We start from the raw sequence: 22921 nt of genomic DNA, 5'->3' as shown, positions 1-22921 counted from the left end.
CTGGAGCAGCAGGCAATCAATATTGATGATGGTCAAATCAAAGGCAACGCCGCTTTCGCATATCCAATATGAGTTTCCAGCTTTTGGGCAACAAAAGGCGATTCCAGTGGCGCAATTTCGTACTCCCCTCTATTCGTATGACCAAGTGGTTTTGGAGCAACAAAAAACCATGGGGATACTAGTTCACGATTTTTAGGGCTAAAAATGATCGAATCCATTTGAATTGCCCTTAAATATTCTTTTAAGTGTCGTTGTGCATCTTTTTAGTCCAAAGTTTGTCATATCACAATACATTCGACTTACCTTTGCTTATTGGGGAGGGTGCTTAAGAAATTCCATTTTTGTAACACTAGACTGCACATGGCTTCCCTGAATAATTACATTTACTTTGTCTGAGTTTTTCAGCCCATGTTTTGCCCCTACTGCTTTTTATCTATGGGTACTAGCAACATACAAAAGAAAATTGCTTAAAGAAAAATGAAAGTCATGAAAAGCAATGGGCTTGAAAATTGCTTAGATAAGACAAGCAAAATGCCCATGCAAAAATCGTAGCAAAATGCCTAGCAAAATGCCTAGCAAAAGCCTATCAAAATCCTAGCCAATGAGCCTAGCAACAAGCCTCGCAAAAAGCCTCGCAATGAGCATCGCAATGCACCTCACCTTGACCATCTAAAATAGCCTTGCAAATAGCCTCGCAATGAGCCTTGTACTGACCCTCACAATGAGCCCCGCAACGAGCCTAGCAAATACATTTCATGTAAGTACAGCTAAACTTTAATAATATTAAACAAATAATGTTGAGCTTAAGAATTTGAAAAATTATTTAATTTATCTTTAAAATACGGGTATAAAGCAGTAGAAAACGTCCGTAAAGCAGTGCGAATTCGGCTAGCTAGGACTTAAACCTTACACACATATATTTAAGATTACTTACATCTAATTCCTACATTCTACATCGAGCGAATTCAAAATCGTAGCCGTGCCCCTAACCAATCTAAAGCCTTGAAAGCAAGGTCACGATCCACGGGCATGAAGTCAAAATCCACGGATTCAAGGTCTTTTGGAAGTGGAATTAAAATCCACATGAGGGACGTGGGGACTTGATTCAAATTCGAAATTCGTTGAAGACTTTCAGTACTTCATATTTTAATTTGAATAATATAAAAAATAAAACGCTATCAAATAAAAATTTAATATAATCTGATATAAGAATATAAATAATATATATATATAAAATATCAATTATTCAACATTTTTTTAAAGAAAGAATATGAAAGAATACTTTACTCACTATTTAAAAAAGACGGTCGGTATCTTCAAGAATATTGGCATGAACAGTAATGACAGAAATAAAATCACTTTACAAGAAAAGAAGGCCGAGTTAAAAGTGTCCAATAAGATAGCCGATACACACATCAAAGATAGCAGAGTTACCCTCCCTGAATTTCATTAATGGAATATTTCAATAAATAAAAATGGTATAAAAGTATATTTGTTTGAGGAGGCCGCTATAAATTATGTTTAATTTGGCGGTCAAACTGATGTTTCAAACAAAGCAAGCGGCACAAACTTTCTGTTGAAAGGTGAGGAAGAGCAAATTCGAAATCAGCTGACTGTGTGACCATCCTCCACTCGCTCCGAAATGTCCGTCTTTTTCATTCAAAAAATATCGAATACTTGAGTCTTTTTCACATCCCTAACTTTTTATAATGAAACGTATTTAAATTGCATTTTAATAATGACACATATTTAAATTGCATATTAATAATGAGAAATATTTCAATTTCATTTTAATACTGAATCATATTTAAATTTAATAATGAAACATATTTGAATTGAATTACGTACACCACCCGGAAGGTAGTTCCGGGAATGCTCATTGCGGTAGTAAAATAGTTCAAAAAGGTCATGTCGTTTTTTTTATACACAACAAAATAAAGCAACAAAACGTGTTTTTTTAGAATCATAAATTCAAAGTCCTGTAAAAACATTATTTTTGTATATTTTTCAACATTTTTACTACGGGCTGTAGCCAGACCCTCGCAAATTAAAATGCTTTTTGATTTTTTAAATTAGATCATGATTGATAGCCAGCGTAGAATTTTCTTTTTACAACCTCTACTTCATCGTGTTTTAACTTCTAAAGTTTTTATTATTTTTACTCAAAAAAAACGTTAGAAAAACGTCTTCAACACGGGACGACCCCCTTATGTAAGTAATTTTAGTATTGGGAGCGATTCCTAATTTTATGGAATATTCTTTAAATACTTAGCTTATGAATATCTCTTATCCCATTCTAAGTAAATGTAGAAAAAAGTCTCTTCTCTTTACTTTACATTTAAACTTTAATTTAACCTCCTTCACCTAAGACCAAATACATTATTTTATTTCCTGATTTTTCCATTTACTTTATAATTATTATTTTGTATAGTTGTCTCCTGAAATAAGCAAATTGGAAAAACTCCAAATAAAAGACGGCGCTCGCAAGGTATTTTACTTCATCCGGCAGAACGGGCTGCAACAATTCAGTTAGAAAAACGTCTTCAACACGGGACGACCCCCTTATGTAAGTAATTTTAGTATTGGGAGCGATTCCTAATTTTATGGAATATTCTTTAAATACTTAGCTTATGAATATCTCTTATCCCTTTCTAAATAAATGTAGAAAAAAGTCTCTTCTCTTTACTTTACATTTAAACTTTAATTTAACCTCCTTCACTTAAAACCAAAAACTTTATTTTATTTCCTGATTTTTCCATTTACTTTATAATTATTATTTTTTATAGTTGTCTCCTGAAAAAAGCAAATGGGAAAAACTCCAAATAAAAGACGGCGTTCGCAAGGTATTTTACTTCATCCGGCAGAACGGGCTGCCACAATTCAGTAATAAGGTATAAGTGTCCAGTGTCCAGTCTCTAGCTTGCTGGACGTAGTTCTAGTTCGAGGCGTATCGTCCCAAGAAGCAACGGTCGCAAGCCATCCTTTGAATAAGGTAAGTATTTGCCGAGGGCCTGTAATATCCTCTACATCATTCTTTATTCCACAGCCGGAAGTCCAAAATTTACTCCAGCAACAAGCATAAGAGATTAGCAGACTGCAGCAGCAGCAGCAGCAACTGGAGATCCAGCCACCACTGCCACCAACAGGAGCTGGACCTGGATTTCGATTTAATCGATTCTTTACCCCCCACAAAACAATCGATTCTTTAGGCCGTGCAACATTGCAATTTGGAATTATAATTTCTGATAGAGCAGCATGTAAAAAAAAACAATGAAGACTGTTTTATATGTTTTAAGCTTTTTTTTATTATCAAAACAATCCACATTGAATGTGTATATGATCTCTAAAAAATAGAATGATCTGTTTTTTATATATATTGTCAAGACAATGAATGTGTAAAGTTTCTTATCATTTTTAAGTTTTTTACTATTTTAAACGTTTGGTGTTTTTAAAAAATAAATTAAATTTGGAAGTGCAAAGATTTTTAAGTGGTAAGTGCGGTAATTGTTTTAAAAGATTTTTGTTACAAATATTTATTATTAATTCAAGTATTACTGTATGTTATTAATTTAAATAAACTTTCAGGGCTGCAACAAGATTGTCAAGAGCGCTGGTCTGTCTTTTTCACGATATATACATTTTTTTTTTCAAAAAATATCGATGTGTTAATATTTAGACCTATTTTAACATCACTAACTTGAGACAATTTTCGTCTCCCTCATTACGATTGTTGACACTTACGTGGCTCTTACGTTTGCTGACACTTACGTTTCAGGCACTACGTTTTCGGCGCTTACGTGACAGTGGAGCACAAAAAATATCGATGTATCGACATCTCGATGTCTTTTTCACATCCCTAATCTCAACTCAAAACAAAAAAAAAACAGCGCGAGTCGGACGCGGTTTTGCGGTCGAACGCGATTTCTTTGTTTTAGCGCTCGAAATTGTCGAAAACTCTCGTAAAAAAATACACTGCAAAATAACTGAAAGTGCATGCCGAGTGAACAGGAAATAAATGTTAAGTGTGTAGATAAAAAGTGACAAAAAAAGAAAACAAACAAATTAGTAAGCAGCTTTTTAAAAATATTTTATGCGGATTCTGTGTTACACTTTACCGGTTTCATGATTAACTAAGAAAACAGTGAAAATATCCAAACAGTGCATAGTGAGATAAAAGTAAGGAAATAGTTATTATTATTTTTAAAACAACAAAATGCAACCCTCAACAGCGTCCTTTGCATAGGTGTGCGTTTGTGTTTCCCTGTGTGTGAGTGTGTGTGTGTGTGCGTGTGACTGTGTTGCAAGGGGAAATTGCCGCCTGTAAATTGTTTATGTTTAATTTGGAAAGAGACGAAGAGAGAGTTGTCAAATTGCAGCACTAGCATTTACCGTTAGGGAGAGCGTAAACACATTCAACATGTTGCAGTCACTAAAAAACTAAAACAAAAGCAAAGCGGATCACTCTCTCTCTCTCTCTTTCCGTCTCTCTCGCCCTCTCTTTGAGTTTTATGAGTGTTCCCGAGTGTTTTTGCCGTGTTTTGTTTTGATTTTCTTTTCGAACACACACACACAAAGGCACACAGAGAGCGAGCGCCAGAGAGAGCAAAATAACGATTGTTGTTGTTGTTGCATTGGCCATCTAATAAAATTGTGCCGTTCTTGTTGTTGTTGCAGTTGGATTAAAAGTCAAAGCATTTATCAGTGCTAAATAGAAATGAAATACAAATAAAAGCCAATCAAAGGAAATCAAAATCAAATTGGATTATCGCCACAGCTTCTGGGTAAGTAATTTCGCACTCCTCTTATCGCCAAATTAGTTTATAGCGTTTTTTTTTCGTGTGTGGGTGGTTTTTGCATTTCAAAACCAGTTTGAATTCGGGTTTTATAAATGCCTTGATTTTTTTTTTTCGTTTCTGATTTTGATAAGACCTTGAAGCGGTTTTCGTGTAGAACTTTGTTTGATTGATGTTTTTATGCTCGAGGCAGCTTGAGCCAAAGCTTGGCTTTTAAAAATAGATCAAGACCAGTTTTTTCGAGGCCTTAAGATTGCCAAATAATTTCCTAAGCCTAAACTGCAGTTCGTTGTTGTTGTTGCTTTTGCTTGCATTGCCTAGAAAATGATGGATGTACAATGGCGCTATCTCGCTCTCTCTCTCTCTCTCTGTGTGTACTCCGTCCCGCTCGCACACCCAGAAGTTGTCGGTTGAGTTTTTACTGCCGTCTCTTTTGTCTTTTCATTTATTTGCCTTTGTCTTTGGGCTGATGACTTTGTTTTTGCCCTGTCTTTGCTTCTCTCTTCGCCTCTCAGTTTCATCGTTGATCCTTTGATTTGATTTGATCCTTGTAGGTAGAGGAAGGTAGAGAGTGGGAGAGAGTTACCGTTGTTCCATTCACTTCAATCTGCAAGATCTCGAATCTTCTGCTTTAAAACCAATTCGAGAAATACTTTGTCTAAGAATTTCTTGAGCGGGAGTTACAAAATCGTAACACTAGTTTTGAATCGACAAAACATAGAGTTTTCTATTTTTAAAGGATATTTACTTATAGGGATTGGTACTTTTATTTATATTTGGGGATTTCCCTCGTTAGGAAATCAATCCTCAAAATCAAAAAGATTTGGGATATAAATGTTTTAAACAAATATTTAAACGGTTGAACTTTAGAGGTGCAAAACATCGATGTTTTTCGACGTTACATTGATGTTTGCCAGTTAAAACATAGGAAAAGCGATGTTTTTTGCACCTCTATTGAACTTACTTAGTTTATATTACCCCCTGTTCAAATTTTAAAGTATCCCCAAGATTGTCCAATGACAATAACGTAATACACGGCTTGACAGTCCTACGATTATGATCTTAAGACAATTTTTTTTTATTCCTTCTAGGACTGACAGTACATCTTTCGTTTTCAAGGCTAATTTAATTTTTAAAACTTCTTGATAGCAAGGACAATTTTTATATTACATTCATCTCTTATTATTGAGTATTTTCCCATCAAACTTCTGTACAACTTTCATACCTTCCAAGCTTACCCTTACCAATATAAGCTGCATTCCATTGGAATACCGATGAAGGGCATGCATTTAGGCACAATACCTGGCATACTCGACATTTTAAATGCCTTTCTTCACTTGATAAACAGTATTATTTGTCCGGTTGTTAAATGACTTTTTTCTTATATGTTTATTGTACATGTATGTATATTTCTCCCTCTGTTCTTCGCCGTTTGTTGTGCCCCCGTCTTCGCATACGTCTTCGAGTGGTCTAACATGTAATGTATGCCTCGTCTTCAGTTTCTTGTTCGGTTCGTCTTTGAGACACCGGAAGTTGTTGCTAGGCTGGAAAAAAGTTATGTGTGTTTTTCAGCGGTGTCTCCATCTGTATCTTTATCTCTCTCTGGAGCCGCATATATCCATCTCTATCGGCGGGCAAGTGGCGCGTGTGAATGACCCAATTAAGCTGAAGATAACCCGGCCTAAGCTTCGACTTCGTAGGTGGCTTAAAGCCACTCGGATGGCTAAGAAGAAGCGGCCCCAGAACCTGCCAGACGAACATGGCTCAGCACAACAAAAAAGAGTTCACATCGAATATATCGAATGCGAAGTTTGAACTGTAAACAGGTTTACTTGGCCTCACCTCGCTTGCAGTTGGCTGCCACAGGTGAAATTCCGTAACGCGAACTGTCTCTAAGTATATTAAGTGCTATAGACTTACTCTTTTTCAAATTATCTGCCAGAAAGACTCACAATTTGGTAAACAAAACTTAACAAGTCCAATTTTTGGAGCTATAAAATATTTATTTATTCTGGATACCTTTTTTTTTGTATATCCTAAAAAGTTACTATCGAATTTACATCTTTCAAATCCGAAAACAATCAAAATCATGAAATTCTTAAAAGTATAGCATAAGGGTAGGCTTTAAAAAAGAAGAACTTCCAAAGATTATAAAAATTATTAAGACAGCTCAGAATTGAAACATATTACTAATGTAAATTAAAGTTTTGAGTTCAAACTAAAACTTCTTTAATTAGATTGACCTATCATTTTACTTTTGTGAGAGTCTACAAGCTATTTAAGTAGAGCTATACTTATAGATAGAATTACTGTAGGTTTCATATACGCATCTACCACTGTATTTGAATTTGTGTGTTGCTTTATTTTGTCAGGCCAAACTCCTTTTCAGCATTTTTGTATTAAATATTTCGCACCATGTTCTGCATTTATTCGGATACGAAAGATCCCCGAGGCTCCAGTCTCCAACTCCAACTCCAACTCCAAACTCCATCTCCATCTCTTTCCGACACTCTGTTGCCGTCCTTTTCTGTGGCATATTTTGTCGTTGAGTCAGTTGGGGTCAATGCTGCTGCTCAACTTAACTCTTTGCTCACTCAACTCACTTTGCTCGGTGGCCAAAACAGGTTTCCGCTTTGGCTGAGCTTTTGTTGTACGCTTTTTTCGGGTTTTTCTCCTGTGCAGTGGCCTCACCCACAGTCTGTTTTTTGTTTGTTGTTGTTTTAGATTTTTTTGTTTTTTTGGGTCCAATACCAATATGTATATATCTGGATTCCCAACCCCCGAGCGAAACATCCCTGCTGCTGCCGCAAAACAGCCCTCGACAAAAACGGGGCAGTGGCAACCTGAGACACTGGGAACGCGAGTGCAGATGGAACTTGGGATTCGGAGTGGGACTCTTGGTTGGGGAGCTGGAGTCCGTCCGGGCTATCCCGAAGGTGGATGCCCCATTCCAGGTGTTCGGTCGCTGCATTGGAACAGGCGCTCAGCTGCATTCACCGCTCGATTGCAGTGGTCGCATGTTGCAAGTTGCTGCACCAGCAACACTCGAACACACTAACACCACCAGCGAATCTTTCGCGAAAGGCGGAGACGCAGACAGACGACTGTGGCAGCATTTCTGCACCGGTTTTCCAGCCATTTTCCCCCATTTCGAATGGGCCGCCTGTGCTTTCTTCCTTGTCGCCTGTTTCGCTGCTGCCGCAACCTGCTGCTGTTGCCGCTGTACATGTTGCTGCTGTGCATGTTGCCGCTGTTGCCTCCACCACTGCGCCACTGCTGCTGTAGATGTTGCCGCGGATGTTGCTGCTGCAGGCACCTTTCTGCGGTGCCAGCTGCACTTGCCGGTGGCCCCCAAGATGCGGATATCAATTTACCCAAACATTTCTGGCTCCTGGTACTGAAAGTTTTATTTGGAAAGTGATAGCAGGAAAATACATTTCTCCATAAGTACTACACAATAATGTTTACTTTTATTTTAAAGTAAAATCAAACTTTAATCTATTTATAATCCAATTATGTACATACATATTTAGTTTCGTCTTGGAAATGTTAGTAAAGAATTTGATATCTAATTAAATGCTCGAGGCTACTGAAAGTAATAATTTGATAATAAAAAATAATCTCTCTATCAATTAATAATTATACAATTAAAATAATTAATAATCTTATTTCTCCGTGTTATGTTATAGCAACATTTAAACAATATTGGATTTGAATAAATTACACATTTTGTGTTTCTTTTATAAAAAGAAACAAGTAGATTTCATTATTGAATTCAAAAAAGACTTTGAAGTTTCCCATAACTTGTGGAGATACACATTTTTTGTTTGTTTTACAAAAAGAAAGAAGTAAATTTCATTGCACATTTTTTGTTTCTTTTATAAAAAGAAAGAAGTAAATAAAAGTACATTTTATTATTAAATTCAAAAGACGTTTTGAAGACACCCATAACTTGTAGAAATAATCCCAACATTGTAAAAACCTTTTGAAGATACCCACAACTTGTAGAAATAATCCCAACATTGTAAAAACCTTTTAAGATTTATTAAATTAAAAAAATACTTTGAAGATACCCATAACTTGTAGAAATAATCCCAACATTGTAAAAACCTTTTAAGATTCGTTTTTAGACTTCGCGGTCCTTGAATACATTTCAAAATGGAATAATCTTGATAGGTTTTAGAACATATAGCAGCGCACCCATTTTGAAACCGATCGCAACCAGTGCGATCAACCAGACTCCAGTGGATTGTGGTCCGGGTGAGTTTGCTTTTGCCTTAATCAGCAGAAAATCGTATGCGAAATATACGATACAGATGTGCCCATGTACATTGTACATACATATAGCTGCGGCTATAGCACACTTTATGTAGAAGCCCCCTGGCTCTAGACTCTACAGACTCTACGGTCTAGAGTCTAGACCACATAAACGCGTATCAATGGCGACGAAATGTGTACATCGCACATCGCACGGTGCCGAGTATGTACAGTTTAAGAGAGCGAGGCAATACGAAATATAAACAAATAATTAACTGACATATCCGTATGCTTATCGCGCAACAAACCGCAGCAGCAACAGCAACAGCAGCAGCAGCAGCAGCAGCAACAACAGCAAAAGCAGAAGCACCGATACAGATGCAGATACATGAGATACAGATACGGATACAGATACAGACACAGGCACACTTTCGGGGCGAGAGCGACTGTGAAATTTGTATCTGACAAAATGCCATAATGAACGTGCTGAGTGGCGTCGCGGAACCAGATACTCATGCCCACAGATACTCGTACTCGTACTCGCACGTCCACGTCCGAAAAACCCGAGAGATACTCTCGTACTCGTACTCGTATCCGTACTTGCTCGCCGTTGACGTTGCCGTTGCCGTTTTGCGGTAGCAACAACATGAACAGAATGTATCTACAACATCAAACGTGCGTTGCCTTTATGTCGTACTACAAATTCATTTGAGATTCTTTGCTTTTTTCGGGTTAATATAAATCAGTTTTTCAGTTCGGGTGCCGGCTGAACACATTCGGCTGATGATTCGAAAATCTGCTGGCACGCTTTACGCATCTGTCAGATACTCTGCTCTGCTTAAGATACTTTCTGGCCCGTTAGTTGGGCAATCGTCCGCATCGTTAAAAAAAAAACATAATATATATATATACACATGTACCAACTTAAAAAGGGTGGCTGTGGGTGGTGGTTTTGGTTTGAGCAGGGCAGATTAAAAAGACCCCCTCCCCATCTCATTACTTCCATTAGTTTGCCTTTTTTGTTGGCCCTAACATGCTAATTGGTTAAACCGCTGTTTTGGCTGGCCCTGTTTGTCGTTGTCGCCTCAAGTTGGCCAAGTCGAATGCATTTTTAATTAGATCCCAGCCAAAGCAGAAATCGAACGAAAGCAGTTGGCTGTTAACCTGTTAACTTGGCTCGTTGCTTTTTCTATTCCTCCTGCTTTTGTTGGTCCAGTGGGACGCGTGGGAATTTTTTATCAAATACATCTCTAAAATACACTATACATAGTGAGTTGTATTCCCTATAAGAGAAACATTTTTTAATTGATTTATTAATTTAGTGGCCTATACAACATTTTAATTATGAAAAAGAAGCCAAAAATCTTTAAGTATTTATCCACACTTAGAAAAAAAAACAACAAATACTTATTATTTAAATACAAATTAATATTAAAATTAAAATTAGAGATAGGAATATAATATAATATATTCTCAATCAATCTCAAATTATTTCTTCAAGTGCACTTTATTATGAGAGCAATCAGAAGTCACGTATCACAATTGCCTTCCTTTGTTTTATAAAAAATCAGAGGCAGCGATTATCGGATTTTTATATAAAATTTATTTAAATTTTTGTATCTAAGCATATTTTTTTCTCGCTTCGCATCGCCTCGACATCGAATTTCCTGCACATATGGACCGTATAAATATATAGATATATGTGTACCAAACGTCTGTATAGTATATAAATAAACATTTTTATAGATTTCGAATTGGCTTTGGCAAATAAACTGGTTTAAAACATCTGGCAACAATTGTAGATCCATAAAATGCCGAGATACTTTCGATTGTGACGGTGGGAGCGGTAAAAAAAAGTGAGACAACGGAGAATAAAGTGAACTTTGAGATTCCTTATATTCATTCATTAAGTTTACTCGACACAGCCATAATTATTATACCCCGTCAAAAAACCCCCTTCGTACTCTCCGTTCAAGTTGGTTTGCGTTAGTTAGGTCTCCCTGTGGCTGAATTAGACTTTCACTTTTTTCGTGCTTTTGTTTCAAAGATACAATTTTGTGTTGCCTTCTTATTGTTTGTTGTTTGTGCTCTGTGCCGCTTCTCTGATATCGAAATTACGTAAAGATGAATGGCCGCCCATTGTCTGGCCCACGGAATTTGGAGTGCGGGTGGGAGAGGTCGTTGATCGGGTAGATATAGCGGGGTGATATTACTTATATCTGGGGTATCTGCCTGGTATCTGTCGCAACACACAAACTGGTAGTCATCTTGTTGAATATGCAATGCGAGCGATTCAGGTAATGAGATCCGTCTTCGATCCATCTGGGTCCAGTCCGAATCAAGGCCCCATTTTGGGGTCGTACGATCCGCTTCGGGAGAACAGAGCCGATAAGGGAATGTTCTATATGCGCATGTATAAACAATCCAGTATTTAAATCTATTTATGTAGTGGCACACTTATACGGCGATTGTCTATAAGTACGATTTTATGGGTACATACGATTTGGGGAGATTTAGTCAAATTCAAGTTTGTGAATATATACAGCCATTTAAATGTTAATTAAATGGAAGACTTCCTTCATTTCCAAAAACTATATTCAACTTCACTTAATGGGTAGATAAAGTTTACAAGTTTCTGCAAATCTTTATAAGCAGTGGTTAAAGAGGTAGAATCATACCTATCATATAACAAATCTTCTTTTAATTGAAATCAATAATCATAATGAAAGAATAAGTAGATACTTGTAGCAAAGTACTTCAGTAGTCAAAGAACTATATTATTTACCCAGTCCTTTATATTGCAGAAAATCGACCATAGTCATGCAAGGCTTTATTATTTGCTTAGCCATGAAAATCACTGAATATGGTTAACTGAAGCAAGTTGGGAATCTTGGAGAAACAAAGGCAAAGTTCAGAACTCCCTGCCGAACGTCACATTCGATTAATGTTTGATGATTGCCTTCCGATAGCGTTTCAATTGATGTCAGTTGTCAACATAATTAATTGCGTGTACACCTTTGCAAACACACGCACATAAGGCTTGAAATAGAGGTGAGAAAGAGACACGATTGACAGTGGCAAACTGCAAAGGAAATATGAGCACTGAGAGAAAATTTTACAGATTTTGGTTATAAGGATTTAATATAACAAAATGTGTTATCTCCAAATATTATACACAAATCAATCATTTAAATATAATTTGAATACCCGAGTAAATATAAAACTTTTAAAATGAATTGGAATTCTAAGATAGTACCTAGTGTTGGATCCAGAGTTTGGTTTTTTGAGTGGAAATCAAAAATTTGAAATATAATAAATACTATTATATATTATTTATATATTTACTTTTTACCCCGAGTGCTAATAGTATCATATTATGAAAAGAAAATGTTAATTTGGGATATTAATTTTTGACTTTATACCGCAAATCCTTTTAAAGCACATCTCTATGTAATGTACCAACTAAAAAAAGTATAATATTATAAATAAACCCAAATATTTCTCTCTGTGTACACATCTCCACTACCCCTTACATTTTCTCGGGCTAACTAAACTCGGTTTCGAATCAATCAAGGCTAAAACCTGGCCACACACACATCAACGTCCGCACATCCATCGTTTCAGATTTCATAGGAAAATGTTTTTGGGTGGGAAACGAACGCAACAGCAGCAACAATAATATCATGAAGATGGTAGAAGGGGATAAGAAACGACCGTAACGAAAATGGAAGTCAATTTATTAACTAAAAAAGAAATAATGAAAAACTGGGCAACTGAAAAGGCCCGCCTGTGTTGGCTTGTGTGTTTTTGGTAAGGGTGTGCGTGTGTCGGCAGTTTTTATTTTTTTTAGAGCTGTTGGTTGTCAACGTTAATTAATCAATCATTGTACGAAATCTTGACTCAGACATTAATCATTTAAAATCACAAACTTTAAATTGGGATGCAGAAAACACTGAAGGTTTGGGGGGGGAAAACAGCACTCAACTTTTGCGAAAATCAAATTGCCTGGAAAAGGGTGAACAACAAGAAGAGGTTAAATATGAAATGCTAGACAGAGATGGCTTTATATCAGCTCGACTTGTTTTTCCTTGGTTTGCTTCACTTGTTTTTATACCCGACACTCAAAAATTAAGAAGGGTATATTGAAAACGCCTAAAAGATGAAGATATAATAGTATATTAATTTTCAATCTGTTACTCGGGATTTTTGAAAGCTTGAAGCCCCTTGAAATACTTTAAGTTCTGAGGTCTTTAAATGTAAGTGGTATAAATTTCTTAGGAAGCTTACCAATATATAAAAAGTATATACTACTAGGGTATGCAAAATATTTTGCCTCTAGGCAGAGATTAGCGGGTATCCACTGTTCGTGGCTTTCAACTAAAGCGTTCTTTCTGATTTTTATTATTATTATATCTTTTTTTTTTTGCCACTCAACACGTTTTCTGGTTCTTTCTTGAGGTGTATGGGTGTGTGCTTGAGCATGCGGCCGCACTTGTGCCACGTACAACAAAAACAACAACCACACCAGCGAGGAAAGTTCATTTGAATGCTTTTCTTTTATGCCCCCGCGAGATACACAAAATAATCACAAAAAAAAAATTGTTTTCAACCACTTGAGCATACTCTTTATCATCTTGTTTTGTTCAGCCAAAAAAAAATATGCAAAAGGATTAATATGGAAAATAACTCCCTTGATCCCGCGCAGCACGATTTTCACTTGGTTTTAATTGGGCTCTTTTAATGGGGACTTGCAGCCACTTGTCTCATTACATATTTATGGCCAAATTCTTTCTACCCTTCTGCATTTGCATTTCAAAACAAATGAATTCTACTAAAAGATTGGCATAAGAAATTTCCATTTGCAAGATTGTCAATTTGGGGGGAAGGTAAGAGGTGTTAACGGGCCTTAAGCAACATCGGAATGATCGAAATGTCAATACACTTTTCTTAGTTATTATGGAAAGTTTTCTTATCGGCACTTGTGCGTACATTGTAGGGTCGTAAAAATGACAATAAAATGTTTGAAAAAGACGTGGAATTCACTATTCACTATTTTATTGAGTTCTTTGAATAATATTCAGACCTTGGTAAGATACCTTATAAATTGCTTTGACCTTAATTATAAGGTTTGATACGAGTTTGGAGATGAGCGCAGCGTATAGTAGTTTTCGGTTTTGGGTTCACAAAGCTCTTTAACAATTACTTTGGCTAAGAAAAAAGTTTGCCTGATCATTGTTTATACTTATTTATATAAATAAAGTAAATAATATAATATAATAAAATATAATTGGTTCCATTTATGTCGTACATTGTATATGTTTCATCATACAATTTTTAGCCAAATCCGTACGGGGACTTATAATTCCCAACTAGTTAAAGCATCTAAAATTTGTTAAAATAAACTTTTAGCTGAATTTGAATAAACCAATTTAAATTTCATTATCTTTATTATCTTACTAATTTTAGTTAAGCCCATTTATGCATATATTGTTTTTTAAAATGACGATCAACATTTCATAAACATATGATTTTAAAATCAGCACCACAGTATTTGAATTCTTTCTTCTTTCTCCTTCTACTTATTTATATAAATAAATAATATAATATAATTGGCTTCATTTATGTCTCACTATATGTTTCATCGTACGACTTTCAACAAAATCCACTAAGGATTTATAATTCCCAACTAGTAATAGCATCTTAAATTTTATAAATAAGCTTTTGGCTGATTTTGAATGAACCAATTTAGTTTTCAATATCTATATTATCTTACTAATTTTAGTTTAGCCCATTAATGCATCTATTGTTTACATGACGATTAACATTTCGTAAGCAAATTATTTTAAAATCAGAACTACAGTATTTGAATTCTTTCTTCTTTCTCCTTCTACTTATTTTTATAAATATATAATATAATATATAATTGGCTCCATTTATGTCTCACAATATGTTTCAACAAAATCCACACGAGGACTTATAATTCCCAACTAGTTATAGACTCTTAAATTAGATAAATAATCTTCTGGCTGATTTTGAATGAACCAATTTAATTTTCAATACCTATATCTATGTATCTATTATCTATATTATCTAACGAATTTTAGTTTAGCCCATTAATGCATCCATTGTTTTACATGACGATTAACATTTAGTAAACAAAAGATTTAAGAATCATCACAACAGTATTTTGATTCTCGGCATAACGTTATCTGCATAGATCCCCACTTACACCATGGGGGTTTTGGATGGTCAAGGGGTTACGTGGGTTCTGTTAGGGGGCACAGAGGTAGGGTGGTCGGTGGGAGGGGGTGGCTGATGCTGCGCTATTGTTGGTGTTGTTTTTCCCGACGACAGTCGTCCGAGCGGCCTGCATGTGTCACACTGTACAGCGTACATCGCTCTCTTTGTTGCATGTGTATGGGTAGTGCAACGACCTGTGACAAAAAGCCAGCAACAACAACAACGACAGCGGCACAGGAACATCAGCAACAACAACAACAAGAACAACAGCCCACAGGGACAACAACAGAAACAACAACGTGACGCAGGGATGTTGTTACGTGCAGAGAGAACAAAAGAGCGTAAGAGCAAGAGCGAGAGAGCGTATTTTGGGGTACAGCTGTTAACGAAACTCCCACGCTGCCGCCTCTGTTGCAGCGCTGCTGCTGCGCTGCCGGCGTCGCTGCCTTGCCGGAAATTTTTGTGAGGCTTCTTGTCGATTTTTTTTCGGTTTTTAGAATGAAGTAGAGTTTATTAAATAAGTTAGTATTTTGTAAGTTAAAAGAAGTGCAATCAAAAAATATTTTATCGTATCTTAAGCATATATCTATTTTTCTGTACATAACGAAAGCTTGTATTATAATAAGATCAATGCATATGTTACTTAATATTAATAATATTTTAGTCATTCTTGAAATTGTTGGTGGTGAATGTTTTAAGGCTATACACCTATGACTAATTATAATAAATTAATTTAAAAAGATTAGTTAAGTTCTAACATATATTTGAATTCGAGCGTTAAGGTTTTTTCAAAAAAGTATTTTTTAAGTAAAGTTAAACTTTCTCTATAGAAAGCTTCTAATAATTAAAGTAAGAAACTAGAAACAAACATTGTTTTTTAAGTAGTATCGAAAAATTAAATAAGATAATGAATTAGATTACTAGTCATATCTTTTATAAGATTGAATTTTTTAGGCTTTCAATATTACGTTCATATTAGACAAGTTGTACTGTAGTCCTAGACTGATGCTGCTTTTTGCCTTTACTGCGTTTAATTTTTTGTGCTTACAAGCCTGGAGCGTTTTCGGTTGCATCTACTAAATAGCAGAGGAAAGTAGAGAAAAAATTCGAGAAAAATGGTAGAAAAATGTTTTCCCTGAAATTGCTTTTGTTGTGTACACAAGACCAAGGGAAAACAGGTTGCCAAGAAAAAAGGAGGGGGAACATTAAAAGCGGGAGGGGGGTGAGGCAGCACTGCGATGGACTGAACTTCATTAATTAGACTCATGAAATGCGGCTGCTAAACACGCCTTAATTACTGGGTCAAACATTGTATCTGTGTGTTTGCATCTTGTATCTCAGTGCCCGTGACTGTATGTGTGTGTGTGTGCATTTCCGGGCAGTCAAACATCTCGTTTAGTTCCAATTTGTTCAAATATAAACGCCACTCGCAGCATGAATTAATTAACGTTAATCAACTTTCGCGCCCATAAAAACAATATAAATAGAAAACTAGAAAATATTCTGTGGGCACGAGTCTGGCCCAATATTCATTAGCACTTGCCAAAATGTAGATAATAGAATAGAATTTGTGTTATTTATAATTTGGATGATTTATTATGAATATGCTATAATTTCTTATTCGATTTTTATGGTAATATTATAATGCCGTCCACGGAATTTTTTTTTTTTTGTATATTTTGTAAACATAACTTGTAGAATGATGGTGATGATATAAAATGTATAATATAATGTATAAATTCTAATATAGTCTTAGTGTTAAGTATCTCAAATACATTTTTATAGAAAATAAAACTTTTTTAGATGTATATTTTGTGTAATATATCATAGTTTAAACCTTGTTTCATTGTTTATTCGAATGGGTACTACGTATGTGTTCATAAAAACTAGTTTTATATTTTCGCTACTAATTCATTCTTTATTTTTATGATTTAAGACGATCTCAGCTTATCGCAAGCGACAATTTCATGGCTCTAAGCAGTCGTCACGTGTAGCTCATAAATATTTAAGAGCTATTTGAGGGGGGGTTTTTGGAGGAACTTGGGTAAAGCAGAGACCGGACCCCGTTTTACATTTTATTTGTATTTTTTATAGTTCTCCGCGCGTTGTTTGTTAATTTAGCAAAAAGCATTGCGAACTGCAGACAATTTAAGGCTTCATTAATGGGCCGGGCGAACGAGGGGTTAATTCTGGGGTGTTAAACGAGGGGACCGGGGTGTAGGGATGGAACCGGAAGAGCGGTAGTGGGTTCTTCACGACTCGAAGGATACGAGCGCACAGGCTCTTCTTCGTTCTGCCTCGTTCCGCACTGAGTCTTTTCGAGGATTACTCGCACCTGCCCAGGTACATTTACATTTAAGTACACACAGTTAAATGTGTGTTTGCCAAAGTCCTGAAGCAGGCCTCAAAATATGCCATATCCTGGCTGGATACCGTGAATGACCGTGAAAAACCGGAATCGTACAGTGGTTTTAAGCGACAAAACTAAAAGAATTTAATATTAATAATAATATCTTTCACTTCAAAACATGTATTAAAGTATTCCGCTTTCGAATTTATATATGTTTATCTGCACCCCAAAAACGTTTTGAATAATTTGGAATCGTTTGAAAAGTTGTACGCTCTTTGTCAATCGGCAATCGGCAGGCATGAAAACAGAAATAGAAATTTAATTAAAGTTAGCAGGCAGTCAGGCATTTATTCATTGTCCTATCCATTTTATGGGTTTTCCGTCCTTTCCGACCGTGGAAAGTCACCCTTGCGAGCAGAAGAGTCGAGCAGCAGAAAGCAGAAGAGCCTCAGCGAGTGGTAGGCCGATAAAATGTTGTACAACATGGGTTAAATGGGTGCAGCTGTGCGGAGACGACGGGTTCACTCGAAAAGAGTGCGTCCTCGATGTGAAATGAAACTAAGCGGAAAAAAACTCAATGTCCTAGCATTGTTATACTTTTTAAAATTTAAAAACATAAATTCGCAGAGAAAGTATTTCTGTTTGGTAAGAAAATACCATTTTTATCCCCACCCACAACAGAACTATTAGATGAAATTGACCAATATAATAGTGGAATGGATCCAACCGATCGAATTAACAGTTTAACCAATGAAATTGTTACTCTTGCAACAAAATACACATAAAATTCTAGTTTATGGGAGGCGTAACATTAAATAGTAACCAAATATACCTCAAAGTACACATTACCATTTTGAATAGATGTTAAACCATCGAATTAACAATTTAACCATTGGAGTAGTTACTCTTTTAACAAAATACACAGAAAATACTATTTTATGGGAATCTTAACATTAAATAGTAACCAACGATACAGCAAAGTACACATTACCATTTTGAAAAGATGCTAAACCTTTTTAATAGTTACGTAGCTATCCTTATTGGTCAACTTCACCCATAATTTTTTTTTGGGTGTAGTAAACCCACAGCTTTCATTAAGAGGACTATTGTTTGTTGGACGAAAATGTAGTGAATATTCACTTTGGTAAACCAACTTTATTTAGATTATTGGCATCTGGTTTCCTACTATTATGAGTGCTAAGTAACAAGAATCCTTGCACTCCCAATTAGCATCTTATATATTTTTATCAGCAGAGGGTAAAAATACCTGCCGATGCTCGAGAAATTGCTGGGTTCAAGTTGGATCTCTTTGAAAATGGGAGCTCAGACGGAGGAGCCATCCAGCGGTCTCCTCTTTTTCCTCGACTACTTTTTGTGCTAGTTTTCGTTGTTGCTTGCTGAACAACCGGTTCCGTTGCCGTTGTTGCTTGTGCTTGGTACTTTGTTGTTGCCTTATTGCGAATTTTCCTTGTTGGCGAGTGTGTGAGTGTGTGTGTGTGTGTTGTGTGGTGTTGTGTTGTGTATCCCGCTTGTGGGGCACTTGCCACTTTAGCATTTTACCACTGTACCGCCACGCTAGGCTTTCTGAGCGCCGCATCGCTGGTGGCATGGAACAACAACAGTGGCGCCCTCTGCAATGTTGCTGCAGCATCGTTGGTAATGTTGCATGTTTCAGCTGTTGCAAGATACTCCTAAACCCAGCTCCACTCTGCCCCATTGCTTGCTTGAAGAAAAAAGCGCACGACATCTGTTTCGGGACCTGTTGTTGCTGCTGTTGCTGCGGTGGCCGCTTAATGTTGCTGGTGGCGAAGTTGCTGCTGCTGTTGTGTCTGTGTTGCTGTTGCTGCTGCAGCTGGCCAACAATTTGCATCTACTTGTGGGCTTTCCTTGATTTTTATTTATATCGCATTCGCCTTGCGGTTTTTGCACTGCGTGTGAACTGAAATCCTGGGAGTTTTATTCCAGTTCTTTTCGGAACTAAAAATAATTTTGATTTAAATGAGAAAAGTAAGGACAAAGGTTGTACTTCCGATTATAACAAATTATTTGATTTTTTTTCGCAATTGGCCTCATAAGAGACCTATAATCAATTTTTTTTAGGTCAAATTCCATTTCAAACAATATATTTGCAATTTTTAACGGTTAAAAAAATATAAAATTAATAAGTTGAAAGGCTTAAAGTAGTTTTATTATTAATAAATTATGAAGGTTTTACATAAAATAAGTTTTTACAATGGTTTTGTAAAGATGTAGGTTCTTTTTAATATTTTTATTATGTTTATTGAGGTAATTTTGAGTATTTTTCTTTAGTATTTTAAAATACATTTTTTAGGGGCTATTTTTGTAAGTTTTTAAATTTTTTTTTAAGTCATCTTAATGTTCAGTAAGCCCTAAAAGTGTTTATTTTTCCTTAGTATTTTAAAACACCTTTCTTAAGGGCTAACTTTGCAGGTTTTTAATTCTTTTTTTTTAGTCAACTTAATGTTCAGTAAGCCTTAAAAGTGTTTCTAATATAAGTAATAAAGTCTTTATAACTTTAAAAGCTTTACCATAATACGATGAAATTTCTGAGTTTACGAGCAAGGCGAACTGAAACGATTGTCTTTCGGAAAATGTAGTACTCGTTTGGAGTTTTCCCCAGGGCGCATGTGCAGAGACAATCAAGCTAATTGCGTGGAGATGTTGGTTCTGTACTTTCCACCCAAGGCACCCCCCTTTTTTGATAGCCCCCTTTCAACCCACACTCCATACCCTTTCTGGCCATCTACTTTTCTCCAGCATTTTCTGCGGTTGTTTGGCTTCAAAATTTTCCTCGATTTTCCTCAGTCTGCCGCTCGCCTTTGTCCCGACCGGATGGTTTGGATTTTGGACCGGACTTCCAGGGGGGCGGCCACTCGATTGTGGGGGCGTGGCTCTGGGCGGAAAATTTGTGCGAGCTGCCGCATGGCTTTTCGGTGGTTTTTGGCTCGAAAAGCGGATCTTTCTCGCAATTTGGATTAGGCGCCCAGCGCTGCCGAGCTGCAATAGAGGCAATAGAGAAAAGAAAGCTTTTCCAGGCCAGCGAAAAGTGGAAAGTCCACCTTGGCTTTTTCACCGCCCCCCGCCCCAGCTTTGCTTTCTCCCGCCGCTTGCAGCCTGTTAGTTTCCGATAAAATTGACTTTTTGTCGCCGCCGTCGTCGTCGTTTGTCGTCTCTGTTTGTCGTTAGTTAGTTAGTTTGTCGCTTTCGTCACTGGAGGCGGCACCATTTTGTTTGGCGTCGTTTTCTCATGGGCCAACAGACGTTTCAGCCAGCCGACGATTTTCAGCCTTCTTCGCTTTTCCTGTTGCAATAAAATAATCTATGTACATATCTTCTCGCCGGTCGCGTTTAAAACCGCATCCATTGTTGGGCGTCTGGAAACGCGCGCGGTTTTTGCAGCTACCAAAATTAATGCATTAAATTCCATTGCTGACTTGCGTTTTATGACCATTGATCAGTTTATCAGATAAAATATTACTGATTTCGTATGAATTTATATAGGCTGCTTTGGTATTCACGCGATATTAATATTAAGATGCAAATTCCATAAATACTGAAGCTATTTTATTGCTACACGGTGAAAAAGCTGAGTCATTTAAAATAAATATTTTATTGATCATTTTTATCAAGAAATAATTAAATGTATTCCCAAACTGCCAAACTCATTTGTATTCTCTTTTGAGTACCAACAATATAGCCAATAGCTTAAAATATAACTACCATATTTATTTGCGATATGATTTAATTTTGCTAATTGGATTGGTTGTATTTTTTATTGATTTCGCTCTTTGAAAAATCAATGGGGCAAACTAGTTGCTAATAATTTTGTTGTTATAACCAATGTGCTAATTGTATATTATTTTTCAAATTATTTAATTTTTATTATTTATTTAAATAACTATAGTAATGATTTTGTGATAGAAGCGTGTTTAAATTGTTTACTGTGTAACCCACAGCATGAACACACACACACTTGCACACAGCGAGCGAATAAAATGGTTTGCTCGCGCTCTTCGCTCTTTTCCCCAAACCACCAACACCCCCACCCCCACTCGCTCTTTCTCTCTCTCTCGGTGGCGCAGTACCGTTTTGAGCACTAACAGCGGCGGCTAAAAACGCACCGGAATCGCGCTGCTATCGTTGCTGGGCGCCTGTTCGTTTTTGCGATAGACGCGCGACGTAAGTCGCCGCCGTTTCGCTTCTGTCTCTGTTTCGGATTCGATGCGATTCCGCTTCGAATGCCGCACGCTGTTTCTTGCTTTTGGGCGCTGCGAGAAACGCGATACGGACTACCGTCCGTTTCTGCCGCGTTTCTGTCGTCGCCGGCGATTTTTTAATTCGCGCCGATTTTGCAATGTTTTCGTGTCGTGCCGGCGGCCGATGTTAAGGCCCCAACAACAGAACAGTCGCGTGGAGACTTAACAGTGGGGCCTCGTATTTTCCACTCTCTCGCTCTCTCTCTCTCTCTCTGCGATTGCGTATATATACGTAGTGCTCTCTATTGCTGGTGCTCTATGAAGAACGAGAATTAAGATCATTTCATTGGATAAAAAATCTGAAAGATAATTATATTGGATGTCATTGTTTCATATTAAAGTGTTTATTAGTATTTATATATATTATTTAAAGGATTTTAAAATATTTCTGATAAATCTATTTAGTCTTTATACTGTTAATAGATAAGAAACGTAAATATTTTGAGTTTAAAGATTCATTTTCACTTTTGGTAATTACTTTCGTTAGAAATAATATCTTAAGTGTACTTACAAAGGGTGTTTCTACCTATGAGGAACGAGAACTAAGATCATTTCCTTGGGTTAAATAATTTGAAAGATAGTTAAACAGAATATCATTGTTTCAAATTAAAGTGTTTATTAGGATTCTGTTATTTATACATACATATATATTATTTAAAGGACTTAGAAATATTTCTGATAAATGTATTTTTTTTAAGACACAATACTGTTAATACAAAATAATCGTATATTTTTTGATCTTAAAGATTCATTTTTAGAAATTACATTCGTTAGACTAATATCCTAAAATGAGACAATGAAATGTTTGTACTTACAATGGGTGTTGCTACCTGCTCAGTAACTTGTAGGATTCGGGTTTCACTGTACCTAGACATTAATGGCCTGTAACTCTCAGAATCGCGCTGTTCTTTTTTCCTAGCAGTTATCTCACTCGCTCTTTGACTTAAAACTCCTCACTCATTGACTGTAAAATCATAATACTCGGAGACAATTGTTAATCATAA

General features: G+C 36.4%; 1 protein-coding gene across 1 annotated transcript in view; it reads left to right on the top strand.

The window, feature by feature from the left end:
- The first annotated feature begins 3866 nt into the window (after positions 1–3866).
- The window catches only part of mam (neurogenic protein mastermind), an 81404-nt gene continuing 62349 nt past the window's right edge, over positions 3867–22921 (top strand). Inside the window, exons 1-2 of the mRNA XM_017074269.4 lie at positions 3867–4176; positions 4675–4781. The gene's annotated coding sequence lies outside the window, so the exon portion shown is untranslated. The remainder of the gene's footprint in view (positions 4177–4674; positions 4782–22921) is intronic.

This window comes from Drosophila suzukii, chromosome 2R, assembly GCF_043229965.1.
Source record: "Drosophila suzukii chromosome 2R, CBGP_Dsuzu_IsoJpt1.0, whole genome shotgun sequence".
Classification (NCBI taxonomy): domain Eukaryota; kingdom Metazoa; phylum Arthropoda; class Insecta; order Diptera; family Drosophilidae; genus Drosophila; species Drosophila suzukii.
The sequence above is the reverse complement of the archived record's forward strand: the minus strand, read 5'-3'. Positions and strand labels throughout refer to the sequence as shown.